General features: G+C 33.5%; 1 non-coding gene across 1 annotated transcript; it reads right to left on the minus strand.

Annotated features, from left to right (window-relative positions):
- Nucleotides 1-9,953: 9,953 nt before the first annotated feature.
- LOC139851188 (small nucleolar RNA R71) lies at nucleotides 9,954-10,060 on the minus strand. The gene has a single exon (XR_011760544.1). It is a non-coding gene; the product is annotated as a small nucleolar RNA R71 (small nucleolar RNA).
- Between the last annotated feature and the right edge of the window lie 1,734 nt (nucleotides 10,061-11,794).

Below are 11,794 nucleotides of genomic sequence, written 5' to 3' on the forward strand. Positions count from 1 at the left end.
ACCTATGCTCAAGTTGTAAAACTTCAGTATAGCCAGTAGGTCCACCTGGTGTAGACATAGATGGAACGGAGTGTTCCATATCATCATCAGAGAATCCAGCAACATGGATTGGTGAGGGATTTACTGCTGGTTCTTCTTCATCATCTAGAGCTTGTTGAGTTGGCTCTTCAAACAGTAACTCCTCATCCTCTTGACCAGAAGATGAAGTAGGGGTAGTTTCATCAAATGTAACATTAATAGATTCTTCAAAACAACCCTTTCTTTTATTGAAAACCCTATATGCTTTTGACATGTTGGAATATCTAAGAAATATACCTTCATCAGCCTTCGCATCAAACTTGCCTAGTTAATCCCTATTGTTTAGAATGAAACAGGGAGTGCCAAATACATGAAGAAATGAAATTGAGGCTCTTCTGCCTTTGAGAACTTCATAAGCAGTTTTCTGATGTCTTTTCACTATTAAAGATCTATTCTAGGTAAAACAAGCAGTGTTCACAGCTTCTACCCAGTATGAATTTTTCAACCCAGACTCAGCCAACATAGGTCTTGCTGCTTCAATGAGAGTTCTGTTTCTTCTTTCTGCAACACCATTCTGTTGAGGTGTTCTCACAGCAAAAAAGTTCTGTGAAATACCTTTGTCAGCACAAAATTCATCCAGTAAAGCATTTCTGAATTCTTTACCATGATCACTTTTAAGCTGCTTCACTAGTTGCCCATTCAGTAGTTCCATTCTATTGATAAAATTGATAATTTCATCAGCAGCTTCACTCTTTTACTTCAAAAAGAATACCCAAGTGTATCTGGAATATTCATCAACAATCACCAATGTATACTTCATCCCACTACAGGTGACTATATTAACAGGACCAAAAAGATCCATATGAAGTAGGTGAAATGATTTCTCAACAGATGAAATCTGCATTGATTTGAATGAGGCATGGTGAAGCTTCCCTTTTTCACAACCAGGACACAATCTGTCCTTCACATAAGACATAGTGGGTAGCCCAGACACCAAACTTTTACTAGATAATTTGTGAATATCTTTAAAGTTGAGATGTGAAAGTATCTTGTGCCATAACCACTTGAGGTTGTCTGCTGCCTTTGAATAAAAACAATTATCAGTTGTTGTGACTGTTGTGTTCATGTCAATTTGATACATGTTCTCATGTCTTTTAGCTGTAAGCAGTGGCTTCCCTATCTTATCAAAAATAGTGCCAATTTTCCTTCTGAATTGAACTATCTTACTTTTGCTTGTCAGTTGGCTTATGCTGAGTAAATTGTGTTTAAGCCCAACGACATATGCTACATTTGAAAATGTAACATTCCCATTTGTTAAAGTACCAAAACCCTTTGTGTAACCCAATGAATTGTCTCCATATAAAACAACTGGACCATCCTTTTCTTGATAGTCCATTAGCAGGGACTTACTTCTGGTCATATGTCTTGAACATCCACTATCGAGATACCATATTTGCTTATTTTGAATACCCTGCACAGTAGCTAAGAGATTAGTTCTTTTGGGGAACCCATCCAAGGATGGGTTCTGGAAGGGTCATCTTTGATGATCTCTTCCTGTCTGCTGGTTTGTTTGAAGAGGCAGCAGCAGATGGGGTTAGGGTTAGAGTACACCGATTAGCTAGGTGAAACTTGCTGCCACACTTGTAGCATTTTCTCACATTTGGTATCGGTGACTGGTCATACACTGAGTAAATGGGGACAGTAAGATCATGTATGCTTTTAGATATGGCAGCTATGAGCTGGTCAAGCTTGACAGTCATTATCTCAATGATAGATGACCTAGCACATGATTCCACAATTTGGTCCACTTTAGCTTTTCCCTTAAGGGCAGCTTTCTTCTTAGAACCAGTACCATAATCATGATATACTTCTTTGTCTTTGTTATTCGACGAGCCAGTGTGGGAAGTTACTGACCCATCAGCTGATACTGGTCGACTAGTATGAATCTTGATTGCTGCCTTTGACCTGCCATTATTGCGTTTTGCTGGCTTGTCAGCAGCTACTGGTTAACTAGTATAATTTTCATCAGCTGGCTCAGTATTGGTGGAATTTGAACACGAAGGGGAATCAATTGATTTCAACTTTCTTTGATTGTTTTTAGTGATTTCTCTTTTAATGCGTCTTTCTTTTGGAGTCATATAGTAAATGCTTGATGGATCAGTAGTTTCATCAATTGAAATACTGGTTTCCTTGGCTTTTACTTCACTCTCCAAAATTTCTTTCATGGACGGTGGTGGGGTCTCTGTAGGTCTGACAAACTTATTCGTTAAGACCTTTTTACCCTTAACTATCTTAGAAAAAGTATTTGGCAAGACAGCTTCAGGATCAGTTTCAAGAATGGGGTCCATAAAAGTAACTTCTGCAAGAGCAACGGCAGCATAGTCACCATCAAAGAAGGCTTCAACTTGGGCATGCACCTGCTCATTTACACATTTAGCTGTGCGTTGAGCAGATGTACACCATGAAGCAACAACCTTTTTGACGTCGTTTAGTTGGTTCTTAACATCTGCTGCCTCAACGTGAAGGGACTTTAGAGCAAAATTTTGTTTTTCAAGTTTTAAAATTTCATCCTTCAAGATTTTAATTTCATCAGTTTTGAACATATATTTGATAGTGCTCTAAATGAACATATATTTAGGCGCAATATCCTTCCAATATGTAAAGTTTTCAGTTGCAATTGTTCTATTTTCAAGTAATATTCGTTTAAATAAATAAGTGCGAAGACAAAAGAAAAAAACGACGATTTGAAGACGCATATGACCAAAAAGCTCAAACGTACAAGTTAAACTCCAATTGGTTCAATTTATTGATGATCAATGTCTAAATATTGATAAAAATACAATTCGCGGAACGCAAAGTACAAGATATCTAAGCATACGAAAAGACGTTCGAAAATCCGGAACCGAGACATAAACCGAGCATCAACGCGCGAGTCAACGGAGCTAAAATTTCAAGTCAACTATGTACAAGAATATAATATAATATATATATATAATTATATAAAATTATATATATTATATTATATATTAAAATAATTCAGCAGCCCACGTTTTAAATAAGAGATGAGCTGGAATCAAGGACTCCACTATCGCGGAGACACAACACACATTTATATCGCGATCGCGGAGCAAAAAATTGAGCTGGCCAGGGATTCCATGCGATCTCATGGCCATAACACACAAAGCCCATGCGATCGCATGGGCTACAGGATTCAGAAATCTCCTATAAATAGCCACGAATTCTGCTCAAATGAATGGCACCTAACACCTTCATCATTCAATCTCTCCCTCTGTAATATATAATATATATATATATATATATATATATATATATATATATATATAATAGTTTAGTTTTATATTAGTTAGTTTAGGTAATGTAATGGTTATTTACGGTTATTAAAGTCGGAGTTCTGTCCGTGTAACTCTACGCGATTAATAATCACTGTAAGCTATGTTCTTCCTTTCTAAATTAATGTCTCGTATTTAAGTTATTATTATGCTTATTTGAGCCGAAGTAATCGTGATGTTGGATTAAATATTAAGACGGGGTTATTGGACTTTGGACCATAATTGGGGTTTGGACAAAAGGCCGACACTTGTGGAAATTACACTATGGGTTATTAATGGACTTTATATTTGATTAATATAGAGATTTACAATTTGACATGTTTATAAATAGCCACATACGCTCGATCGGGTACGGTGAGCGGGATATTTATAAATACTAATAATTATTCATTTGACGGGAGACGGGGATGGATAAATAGTCAATGGACTCATTAAAACATGGGTAGATTACATACAAGGGTAATTGGAGTAATTGTTAACAAAGTATTAAAACCTTGAATTACACGCAGTCGATAACCTGGTGTAATTATTAACAAAGTATTAAAACTTTATTATAGTTTAAATCCCTAATTAGTTGAAATATTTGACTTCGGGAATAAGTTTAATTTAACGAGCATTTTATAATAATGACCAATGGACTATTATGGGCAAAAACCAAATAGGTATCAAATAAATCCAGGACAAAGGACAATTAACCCAGGGTAATAAATTAAGATCAAAACGTCAAACATCATGATTACGGAAGTTTAAATACGCATGATACTTTTATTTTATTTCTTATCTCAATTTTAATTATCACAACTTTAAATATCGTCATCTATTTTTATTTTAGTTGTTTTTATTTATTTATATTTTGCATTAGGTTTTAATTGTGACTTAAGTTTTAAAATCGACAAACCGGTCATTAAACGGTAAACCCCCTTTTATAATATTACTACCGATATATAATTATATATATTTTGTATAAATATAGTTTTATAAAAATATAGTACATAATCAACTAGCTCCCTGTGGAACGAACCGGACTTACTAAAAACTATACTATTCTAAGATTAGGTACACTGCCTATAAGTGTTGTAGCAAGGTTTAGGTTGTAGTGACCCGAACTTTTCCATGTTTATATATATATTAATTGAGATTGATATTTACATGACTAAATGTTTCCAACGTGTTAAGCAATCAAACTTGTTAAGACTTGATTAATTGAAATAGGTTTCATATAGACAATTGACCACCCAAGTTGACCGGCGATTCACGAACGTTACAAATTTGTAAAAACTACCTGTTGTGGTATATATAGACATATATATATGGTTGACATGAGATTATGATGAGTAAGTATCTCACTAAGTATATTAACAATGTGTGATATACATAAGAAATGAGATTACTAAGTTAAGAAACTCGAAATGATATATATAACGATTATCGTTATGATAACGTCTACTAAATACATATGTATCATATTAAGATATTGATACACTATATTTAAAATGATAAAATGATATTTAAATATATCATTAAGTGTGTTAACAATGAACTACATATGTAAAAACAAGACTACTAACTCAAAAATTACGAAACGAGACTTATATGTAACGATTATCGTTGTAACGATATTTTAATGTATATATCATATTAAGAGATATTCATACATCATAATATCATGATAACATAATAACTTAACATATTATTTGATATAATAAACATTGGGTTAACAACATTAATTGAGATCGTTAACCTAAAGGTTTCAAAACAACATTTACATGTAACGACTAACGATGACTTAACGACTCAGCTAAAATGTATATACCTGTAGTTTTTTAATATGTATTCATACACTTTTGAAAGCCTTCAAAACACATATCAAAGTACTTCTACTTGACAAAAATGCATACAATTACATCCTCGTTCAGTTTCATCAACAATTCTACTCGTATACACCCGTATTCGTAATCGTACAATACACAGCTTTTAGATGTATGTACTATTGGTATATACACTCCAATGATCAGCTCTTAGTAGCCCATGTGAGTCACCTAACACATGTGGGAACTATCATTTGGAAACTAGCATGAAATATCTCATAAAATTACAAAAAATATTAGTAATCATTCATGACTTATTTACATGAAAATAAAATTACATATCCTTTATATCTAATCCATATACCAATGACCAAAAACACCTACAAACACTTTCATTCTTCAATTTTCTTCATCTAATTGATCTCTCTCAAGTTCCATCTTCAAGTTCTAAGTGTTCTTCATAAATTCCATAAGTATAGTTTCATAAAAATTAAGAATACTTCCAAGTTTGCAAGTCTACTTCCAAGCTTTCTAATCCATTCCAAGTAATCAACTAAGATCAAGGAACCTTTGTTATTTACAGTAGGTTATCTTTCTAATTCAAGGTAATATTCATATTCAAACTTTGATTCAATTTCTACAACTATAACAATCTTATTTCGAGTGAAAATCTTACTTGAACTGTTTTCGTGTCATGATTATGTTTCAAGAACTTTCAAGCCATCCAAGGATCCTTTGAAGCTAGATCCATATTTCTCATTTCCAGTAGTTTTATCCAGAAAACTTGAGGTAGTAATGATGTTCATAACATCATTCGATTCATACATATAAAGCTATCTTATTCGTAGGTTTAAACTTGTAATCACTAGAACATAGTTTAGTTAATTCTAAACTTGTTCGCAAACAAAAGTTAATCCTTCTAACTTGAATTTTTAAATCAACTAAACACATGTTCTATATCTATATGATATGCTAACTTAATGATTTAAAACCTGGAAACACGATGAACACTATAAAATCGGATATACGCCGTCATAGTGAAACCGGGGGCTGTTTTGGTTTGGATAATTAAAAACTATGATAAACTTTGATTTAAAAGTTTTTCTTCTGGGAAAATGATTTTTCATATGAACATGAAACTATATCCAAAAATCTTGGTTAAACTCAAAGTGAAAGTATGTTTTTCAAAATGATCATCAAGATGTCGTTCTTTCGACGGAAATGACTGCCTCTTTAGTAATTGACATGTAACTTAAATTTTCGACTATAAACCTATACTTTTCTGTTTGGATTCTTAAATTAGAGTTCAATATGAAACCATAGCAATTTGATTCACTCAAAACGGATATAAAATGAAGAAGTTATGGGTAAAACAAGATTAGATATTTTTGATCTTTTTTGCTACGGGAAATGTTTAACAAATCATATCCTAGCTAACTTATATTGTATTATACATGTATTCTAATATATTATGTGATCTTGGGATACCTTAGACACGTATGCAAATATTTTGACATATCATATCGACCCATGTATATATATTATTTGGAACAACCATAGACACTCTATATGCAGTAATGTTGGAGTTAGCTATATAGGGTTGAGGTTGATTCCAAAAATATATATACTTTAGGTTGTGATCTAGCCTGAGACGTGTATACACTGGGTCGTGGATTGATTCAAGATAATATATATCGATTTATTTCTGTACATCTAACTGTGGACAACTAGTTGTAGGTTACTAGCGAGGACAGCTGACTTAATACACTCAAATCTTTAAAACATAATAAAAATGGGTGTAATTATATTTTGATCATACTTTGATATATATGTACATATTTGTATAGGTTCGTGAATCGATCGTTGGCCAAGTCTTATTTCCAAGGAAGGAAATATCTGTGAAAGTGAGTTATAGTCCCACTTTTAAAATCTAATATTTTTGGGATGAGAATACATGCAGGTTTTATAAATGATTTACAAAATAGACACAGGTACGTGAAACTACATTCTATGGTTGAATTATCGAAATCGAATATGCCCCTTTTATAAAGTCTAGTAATCTAAGAATTAGGGAACAGACACCCTAATTGACGCGAATCCTAAAGATAGATCTATTGGGCCTAACAAACCCCATCCAAAGTACCGGATGCTTTAGTACTTCGAAATTTATATCATATCCGAAGGGTATCCCGGAATGATGGGGATATTCTTATATATGCATCTTGTTAATGTCGGTTACCAGGTGTTCACGATATGAATGATTTTTATCTCTATGTATGAGATGTGTATTGAAATATGAAATCTTGTTGTCTATTGTTACGATTTGATATATATAGGTTAAACCTATAACTCACCAACATTTTTGTTGACGTTTAAAGCATTTTATTCTTAGGTGAATACTAAGAGCTTCCGTTGTTGCATACTAAAATAAGGACAAGCTTTGGAGTCCATGTTTGTATGATATTGTGTAAAAACTGCATTCAAGAAACATATGTCAATGTAATATATTTCTATTGTAAACCATTATGTAATGGTCATGTGTAAACAGTATATTTTAGATTATCATTATTTGATAATCTACGTAATGTTTTTAAAACTTTTATTGATAAAATAAAGGTTATGGTTGTTTTAAAAATGAATGCACTCTTTAAAAAACGTCTCATATAGAGGTCAAAACCTCGCAACGAAATCAATTAATATGGAACGTTTATAATCAATATGAACGGGACATTTCATAGGTATATCTCATCTATATAAATAATTAAAACTTATGTAATTTGCACCGTATTTCGTAGTAAAATATATATATTTCGTACACCTCCACTGCATCATCAAGTTTTTGGCGCCGCTGCCGGGGACTCGGTGAAAAACGCTATATTTTTATAAACTATATTTTTGTAAAAAGATATTATTTCTTATTTCGTAAAAATATTTTGTATTTATAATAAGTGTTAAAAAATAAAAAAAATATATTTTTAAGATTTTGCCTATAATAAGTATTTTTATTTTTAAATTTTAAATTATAAGTCTATTTTAATTTATATAAATATTTTCTTTATTTATTTTGAAAAAAATATTAAAAAAAATAATAATAATTAAAATAGGAATTTGGGCCGGGCCTGTTAAAAGCCCGAATTATTTCTGAAATCTTGGGCCACGGGATCGCATGACCCAGAAGACCACATCTCATGCGATCGCATGAGTTAAGTTGACAGGCCAAAACCTCGGACGCATTAAATAAGCTGTAGGGTTTATAATATTATTAATATATTTAATTCTAATTAGGGTTTATTTATTTAATATGTTTATATTTCTAGTTTTAATATTTATTTTGTAATATTTAGTTTAATTATTATTATAAATTATATAGATTAATATTTTTATATAATAATAATATAAAAATAATATTTTTATATAAATTTTATTTTTATTATTTTAGATTATATCCTTTTATTATTTAGTTTTTAGTTTTTAATCGTATCATTTGTAATTATAATTTTAGTTTCTTTTCGCCTTAGTTAGTTTTAAACTTAGTTTTTGCCATAGTTATTTTTAGACTTCTAGATTTTTAGGTTTTGCCGTAAAATCCCTTAAGTGCTTTTTCTTTAGATTTAGAATTTAGGCGCTTTAGAATTTTGCGACCTCATTTTAAGTTTATAGATTTTAGCGCTTTTTTTAAGTAATTGCCATTTTTCGAATAGAATTGCATTTAAGTTTTAATACCTTTAGGCGCAACCTTTTAGATTTAACTTTTAGACTTTTAAGTTTCGACGTTTTTCTCCTTATTTTTATTTTTCGACGTTTTTCGACGCGCTTTTTCTTTTTCATTTCTACGCTCTTGTTTTTAGGACATAGATTTTTATTTCAAAATTTCGACGAAAAATTATAAAAAGCGATTAAATTAATAGACATCCAAATTTTCTGGTTCGTAGTAATAGTTGGATTTGTTAGTGGCGAGTTGTGGACTTCCGATTTAAAGGGTCCTGGCTAACTGCTGCATCTATTGGCTATTCGAAACGTGGGAAAAATCATAAAAGTCTATTAATTTGATAACTTATATAATTTTTATATTTATAACTAATAGGATATTCAGTGAATGCACCGAGCAAGACGTTCACCACCTTTCATACATTCACCACCTGTAACTAGATCAAGACAACTAGCCAATATTGCCGCTGTTAATTTTTCTTTAGAATCATCATCTAGTAGTCCAAGTACTCCAACTCAAAATCCCGATAATCCATTTTTTGAAACCGACTTCACGATTGAGCAACCAGAAGATATTCAAGGACAATTCCAAGGTCCTGAAGAACCAATCATTCAACCAGACGTTTTCGAGGAAGAAACCATTAAATCAGAATCCTCTAGTGATTCAGATTCAACAAATTCAATCATGGAAAATCTAGAACCCCTAAATATGGAGGATTGAATGAGAGCCACATGCACGGGCCAAGGACATTCCATTACTCAACCAGACATTAATGCGTCAGATTATGAAATCAAAGGACAAATTCTACACATGGTAACTAATCAATGCCAATTTAGTGGTACGCCAAAAGAAGATCCAAACGAACATCTTCGAACCTTTAATAGGACTTATACTCTATTCAAAATCAGAGAAGTTGAGGATGAACAGATCTATCTCATGTTGTTTCCCTAGACTTTAAAGGGAGAAACCAAAGATTGGTTAGAATCGTTACCTGAAGGAGTGATTGATACATGGGATGTTTTAGTTGAGAAATTTCTTAAAAGATTCTTTCCGGCATCTAAAGACGTGAGACTTCAAAGAGAAATTGTTACGTTCGCACAAAAGCCAAATGAAACATTATATGAGGCGTGGACAAGATTCGGAAAGTTGTTGAGAGGATGTCCTCAGCACGGTTTAGTGTAACGACTCAACCCGTTATCCAATCGAATACGCTGCAAAAGAATTTTTTTTTTTGTTTCAGAAGGGTGCGCGGCGCACAACCCTTTAGGTGCGCGGCGCTCACTAGGCCTGACAGCCTCTGTCCGGATTTTCCAAATTTTGATTAAAGATCTCCCACTTCCCGACACTTTTAGACGAAACGCTTTTCACAACACATTATAATAAACAAGACTAACACGTTCCAATAATAAGACGAGTTATACGGCACCGGGCCCACATCGGCCGTTTTACGACTTTTGTACAAAATACAAGTTTCAATCCCAATTTACATTTAGACGAGTTAGGACTCTATAACCCACCCCGATACCAAGAGCATAATCCTGGGGACTACCAAATCCCCAATCCGCGTCCGTATATCCAAAAGCTACCCCATCGAGCCCAAGCGCTCCTACGCAACTAGTCTAACAACTAGATAGCCTCATAACACAATACCTGAAAAAGGAAAACAACGAGAGGGGTAAGCTAACGCTTAGTGAGTGCAATAGTTATACATAAACATATATAATATACCTACTTGCAATCACTTACACACATACGGCATACATGCTAGCAATATAATTAGCAACCATCTCAAGTATAAAGCTAATAACCTCTAATATCACAAGCTAGCATAACCAATAGCATGTACTCAAACAATATAATATGCTACACTACAACACATACACAAATCATATGGTTAACCATAACGCTATGGTGCTACCGGCTCGTGGTTCACACCATACGTAATGCTATGACTCTACCGGCTCTTTGGTTCATGCCACTACGCATTTGAGTCATACTCCTTTATAGTGCTACCGGCTCGTGGTTCATACTTTGGCACTACCGGCTCGTACCGGCTCGTGGTTCACACTTCATTTTATAGTGCTACCGGCTCGTAGTTCATACTTGATGCTACCGGCTCGTGGTTCACATCATGATTTTATAGTGCTACCGGCTGGTGGTTCACACTTGATGGTACCGGCTTGTGGTTCACATCATGATTTTATAGTGCTACCGGCTCGTGGATCACACTTGATGCTACCGGCTCGAGGTTCACATCATGATTTTATAGTGCTACTGGCTCGTGGTTCACATTTGATGCTACCGGCTCGTGGTTCACATCATGACACTCGTCACATACATGTTATGGTACTACTGGCTCGTTGGTTCATACCATAACATTCACAAATAAATACACTATATACATACATGCATAATTATTCCACTCACCTTGAAATGCCCGCACAAGTCAAGTATAACATGATCTTCGTCCTCAAATCCGAGCAAGTAACCACCTATATCACACATAGGTACAATATACACATAAATAGCCATTCTCTAAAAGAGAACCCGACACAAACTTCCCTTAGCCGAGGGATCACACCTTGCTCACCAAAACCTGCCCATTTAACACCTAATGGACACAAACCAATTACCACTGCGGGTGGTAATTCAAACCAACACAACAAAGTACAATTTAACTCAAATCATACTTTACACCAATTAGACCAAACCTAGATCTTAACACTAAATTACTACTTAGGTAGTAATCATTTCAAACATCGATTACACCAAAACCCCAACACGTGCAATATTAACCCATATTGCTTTTGACTACGTTTGACTTATGTTAAAATATCACTTTAACCCCAAAATTACTTGTAACGACCCAACCCGTATTAAACCGGCCCATAAAATTTTTCCTTTAATAT

Source organism: Rutidosis leptorrhynchoides, chromosome 5, assembly GCF_046630445.1.
Source record: "Rutidosis leptorrhynchoides isolate AG116_Rl617_1_P2 chromosome 5, CSIRO_AGI_Rlap_v1, whole genome shotgun sequence".
NCBI lineage: Eukaryota > Viridiplantae > Streptophyta > Magnoliopsida > Asterales > Asteraceae > Rutidosis > Rutidosis leptorrhynchoides.